Source organism: Anser anser (assembly GCF_964211835.1).
Source record: "Anser anser genome assembly, chromosome: 1".
In the NCBI taxonomy this organism is placed as follows: domain Eukaryota; kingdom Metazoa; phylum Chordata; class Aves; order Anseriformes; family Anatidae; genus Anser; species Anser anser.
The window spans coordinates 92,139,680-92,145,679 of NC_139720.1; positions in this window are offsets into that span (position 1 = coordinate 92,139,680).

Sequence of the window (6,000 nt, forward strand, 5' to 3'; positions counted from 1 at the left end):
TTCACTTGAAAAGCTCTTCTGTATTACCTTAGCTTAAATATAAAAGATATGCCTCCACTTAGTCACATTCCCTTTATTGCTTCTACTTAGTCCTTGGCCTCTTATCTCTCTTAGGTGCACTGTTTTTTCTTCTAATGATCATGATTCCTTTCAAGCACTTAACGATGAAAATTCTGTATTTTGTAGTTAGAATTTCTCCTGCAGTCCTTTAGCGACTGCTTGTATAGTCAAGGGCCAAAAACACAATAGAGGTAAAACAAATTCTCATTAACCTCAAACAGCTAAGAGAGCAAGGTAGGACCAGATTCTGTCTTGTGCCTATCAACAAAGGATTGTGTACTTCCATCACACTTTTCCAGTTTCACTGAAACGTATGCTTTTAGCATTTGTTCTACATTTAAAAGTTGTGCTGACATAGCAGTGTTACAGAAAGGAGTGGGTTTGAACACTGTTTTGCACAGTTGTGCTTGCAAGTCTTTGCTAAGAACTGCTTCCAGTTTAACTCTCAAATTCTTCTGCTATGTTGGCAGTTCGTCCCAAATTTTGACAGCCGCAGCTTACATGGTTGCAAAGGAAAGTTTGACAGCATGACCTGAATGTAACTGCAGTTAATCTGTCCGAGCTTCTGCTAACCTGGGTGGAAAGTACCTGATACATCTCTGTAAGAGTGTCACATGCAAGTGGCCGCTGCTGGGAGGGGAGGCCTGCTGGCATCGTTTCCTGTGGGCGTCACGAGGAGATGAGAAGCAGGAAGCTGGACCCACCTATCCCGTCATACACCTTAGCTTTTCTACATAGTATTTAAGAAAACCCTACTGCTCTCACAGACTGCAGGACAAACCCAATGTGATGCTACAGCTACAGACAGAAGGAAGGTGAACACCATGGTGCTTGGCACCCGTCTACTAAAAGCAGCTAATCAAAATTCAGTGTCTCATTGATCACTATAATAAGGGGGAAGGAGGAAGTGGTGCTAGAGCCAGGTAGTAGCTTCTGTGCCCAGAAGGAATCAAATAAAATGATGAAAATAAAAACCACACAAGCTGCTTACAAATTCAAGGCATCTGGTAGGCTTGATCTCTTGAATTGTTCTTGTGGGCAGGCTACCCAATCTTCTAAGTAAGGATTACTTTTCCTATGTCACTTTTTTTTTTTTTTAAACATCTTTACTGTCTCTCTTTTAATAATCTTTATACCTTAAGCCCTCAGAACTCTCGGTGGACCTACTTATTTCTTTCTCTGGAGGCAACATTGCTGTGTTGTCATTTTTAAAACCCCTTGTATTTGAACTGTATTTGTTTCTGTGGAGAAACTTCATTCTTACCTGCATCTTGAAGAGCTGTAGTGATACACAGAGCTTCAAAGCAGGTTAACCTGACCTTTATCAGCATGAGGTTTGGCTAGGAGGAGGGGAACGTTTTGTTTGTGAAAAAACAATGTTCTGTCCCAGCGTGCGAGAAGAAGAGAAATGGGAGAAGATAAGGCCACATTATGAAGCCTTTAGAACAATGTAATACTCCCCTTAACCCCTAGACTTTTATCCTATGGCCCAGCAGTAGTGGAGTCTCTCTGAACATGCAATTTTGCCATTTCTGATTTTATCAGTGACCCCAACCTAGAGCTTCAAGACCACAGCAATGAAGAGGACCCACAGCATACAGAGTAGCATACTTGCTGTGCACCAGCAGAATAGGTCTGCCTCTGAAAAGAAGCGTGGCATTTGTGTTTTAGTTACTTGAAATTCAAAATGCTAGTGCAAAGTGTGTGACTTATGAGGGACCTTCTGACAAGCAGAAGATGGAACTTTGCTATGACAGCAAAAATGCAACAATCGTAAAGGTGTATCAAGTAATTTTACAACACTCCATTTCATATTTCATCCCAGAGAATGATGATACTTCCTTTTCACTGTCGTAAGTGTGCTAGGTCCAAAAGTGTCCTCTCTTGTACTTCTGTGATTGAGTATGCTTTACTCCATGCGATAGTTGTTTACAACACACCAGTCTTCTACTGGTTGAAAACACATTTATTCCAGACAATGGTGCCAGTGCTTATCAGTTCGTATTGGCCATTTGAAAACAAAAGCCAGACAAGAAGGCTTCTGTTTTCAGTGGCTGGTCAGGATAGTACTGGAAGTCACTTCTTGGTGCTTTTCACCCTATACTAGGTTACAGCTGTCAGCGCTCAGGGTCCTCTTTCATTCAGAACTGCCTTCCTGGAAGTAGCGTCTTGGTAGACTCCATCTGGGGCTAATTCTGGCACTGGCCTACCTCCGTTTCACAAACTGTGCAGTGATGATGTTCCAGGGAGGTTTTCATAGTGAGTCATTAGAGCCCTAGAAATACAGTTAAAACAGACGAACTTGTCAAAACGAGTCATATCTTTGAAGTGGTGATTGCTATTTTGAGTGACTATTTTACATTACACTTACCAGGACACCCAGGAACCCGTGGTGTGTAAACTTCCCCGCTGATCTCCATTCCCACCGCGCAACTAGGCAGGGCAGCTGTATTACCCGTATCACTGAACGGCACCTTCCTCTTCCCCAGATCGTGTTACTGGGCGTACACAGCACCAGGTCGGGAGGAAGTGGCTGTGGGTGTCTATGAAACGTTGCCTCAGGAAAAGGATGTCATTGCTCTCAGTGGCCAGCCCTCAGAAGCAGACTGGACATCCGGTGCCTCTGCCTTGGAAGGAGCTGGAAATGGGACAGACACAGCAAAGGCAACTGAAACTGTGCCAAGTGTGTGCAGGGAAGAAAGGCAGGGTTAAGGACATGCTGGTCATAGTCACTCCCATGGAGGATGGGCTTGGAGGACAGGAGGTGGTCAACACGAGGAACAACTGGACTTGCACACACAGAGAAAGCGATCTCAGAAAAGAAATGAGAAAGCTGCAGCATGGGAAAAGTCAGCAGTAGCTGGATGAGGCTGCTTTTGTGATCCAAAGGGGCAGAAGGGAGCTGGAATTGCGGAGGAGGAAGTCAGCAAGGAAGCAAAAGCACTGGAGCAAGTATATTTGCCGTGAGAGTAAAGGGCAAGAGGGAAGCACAGTTCGTAAGAAAAAGGAACCGTGTGCTTAAAGGAAGAAGGAAAAAGACGCAACAGGGATGGGGAGAACAGATTGCTGTGAAATTACAGTTTGTTACAGCGTTAACGTAAGTTAACCAAAGTTGTACATTCCCGCCAGCATTTGTGTGCGCTCCCATCACCACACACACCCCAAACACTGCTTAGTTTACTACAGCTACCTTCGGTGCTCCAAGGCCCCAAGAAGAAATCAAAAGAAATGATAAGAGAATGATAAGAGAAAAAATTGGAGGATGTGAAACAGATACACAAGTAAAGGAAATTATAAACGGAAGGAGAATAGGAGGGTGGAGGAGGAAGGCAAAGTCTGGTGAGCTGAATATGCTGGAATAATGCTGTTTTTCAAATAGACCTCATTTGAGAGCTGCTCTTTCAGGTTTTGGTCTCTGAATGGCTGGAGCTGTTCCAGTTGTTATGCAGGGAGATATTACAGTATCTGCTCCAGCCACAAAGAAACAGTTAAGAGCAGTGTAAACTGTTGCAAGAGTACAAGCAAGAGTCTGCTTGTGACAGCTACAAAGGGATAAAATTGTCCTTGTTTGGCTACTAATTGAGGGGAAAGGGAAAAAAAATCAGACTGTAACCCTTTTCAGGGCACTAATTTTCTCTGTTTTTTTTTTTTTTTTCCCTTGTTGGACATTAACTGCATTTGTCTGCAGTTACTCAATAGATAAAGAGGAGTTCATTTTTCAGTACTGTATGTTCAGCATTTTTACAGGAAATAATGAAATTGGAAAAACAAAGCTGTCTTATAGGTTTTGCAACTCACTGATGATAACTCTAGTGGAGTTTCTGTTGAATACTTTAATTTTTTCAGTCTGCAAGTTCATATTTGGTGTCAAAGGGAAAAACTCACAATTACCACTTCAGGTATGCCAGGTTTAAAGGCAGTTATATTTAAATCAAATTTAGCTGGAGAAACATCTACCTGCTCCTTGAGGAGAGGCATAACTTGTATTTAAAGTTGCCCCATAAACTTCAGGAAGTAACTCTGTCCTCATTTCCTTACTGTCCCTCCTCCAAACTGAAGACCTGTAATGAGGAGCTGGTTGGAAATACCCCTATGGAACCGAGAGCAGTTTGAACAACGCCCACATGATGTGACTGAAATGCTTGTTTTGAAGCTATCAGTCTTAGACATCGAGCTAGGTTTCAGCTGGAGCCCTGCCTGCCTCCCTGGCACAGTGCCCCAGAACCACAGACCCAACCATACGCCTGCATGCCCTGGGCCTGGGCCAGGCTGCCCGGAATGCCCCTGGCTCCACGGCTCTGAGGCGGACCCACCAAGCTGGGGGTGGCAGCATTTCATCGTCAGCTGCCAGCACCGACTCTGTCTACAGTCCTGGGAGTTCAGCTTTGCGGCTGGCTGAAGCTGATCGAACTGGAAGCTGTGGATAGATTCAGTTGCCTGGTTTGTTTCCTCAGCGGCACCTTTCTGCCACTGCCTCCACACACAGCTGGGGATGTGCACTTTACAGGTCAGGCTGAAAACTAATCCGGTCGGACCCCCCCTCTGCCCTGCCCCCAAATGCACAAGGACGCAGTCGGCTCAGCAGTCCCTTGCGAAGAAAGAGAAAGCAAAAGGTAGGATGTTTTGGCTGGCAGTCCGCAGTTAGACCTGCTTCAGTGGTGGTCCAGCTGCAGCCTGCATGGCCAGCCTGTGGCTGTCCGTTAGCCTCTAGTGGCTCCTGCCAGTACTAAAGTGTTTCACCAAGCAGGCAGGTCCACAGCACATAATATCTAAACTAAAAATAAAATACGCTGCTATTTATTTCAGTACTTGGTGTTTCTTACGTTTGAATTTGCTTTTGAGAAGCCCTGTCAGAGAAACAATTAAATGAATTTAAATAAATCTCACAAAAGCTTTTAATTTCAACGGGGAGTAGATTCCCCCTGCTCCCATACATGAACTCTCCTGGCTATCATTTTGAAAAATAACCCTTCATGGCTAAATGAAATATTGGACAAGAGAATGGCAGAATGCCAGCCCTCTTTATTTCATGATATTATAATAATAATGATCTCATATGATGATATTACCCTGTTTTATACTCATTTTGGCCTTTTTCCTTTTTCCACAGAACATCTCCTTTGTCATTCATTGATTTTCTTCTTGTAATAGCATTACCCTGAAACACAGGCTAGACTGAGGGTGATGCACGTAACCACCCAAGAAGACAGAGCAATCACATTCACCCACGGTGCTGTTCAATGTAATATCTGACATGTTCACTGAAAGCTGTACCTCCTCTCTCTCCGTTGTGGGCTCTAAAATAAGCAGAAAACATGAGCTCGGGGAGTCTGAGCTAAAAGGGACAGGAGGCAGAGGAAGTGAGAAACTGAGAACTACCACACACGTTTACCTTCTTCCCTGCCATCCATATCTGAGCAGGCATTAGGACACCAGGCTAAATCGCTCTTAGAATAGACCCAGTACAGATGGTTTCATGCAGCACCTGAATTTGGCTCTGGGAAGTGGTAAGAATTAAAACCTGAATCTCACGTAATTTTCATCATCGACTGAAGCTTTAACAAAAACCAGACCATCACTAATCATATTGAGCATTTAGTGGGGAAACGTTCCTCAACCAGTTCCATTTCCCTGTTCAGGCAACTTTGCTCGTGGTACATAACACTGTATAGAAATAGCATACATGACATTATACGCACATAAAAATTGCTCTAAATATGAAGCACTTGCTAATCTTGTGTGGACATTGTGCTAAAAGTGGTGTATCCGTCAAAAGGAAACCAAAATCCATTTCATGCAAGCTCATCAAGAAAACATACACAATATGCAACCATTTCACAGCTGCCAAAAGAGATCAGTCTAATTTCTTTTTTTAGCTAGAAGGGGAAATCTAACCAGGCAAAGCTGTTGAGAGCCAAGAAGGCTATCAAAAAAAAAATA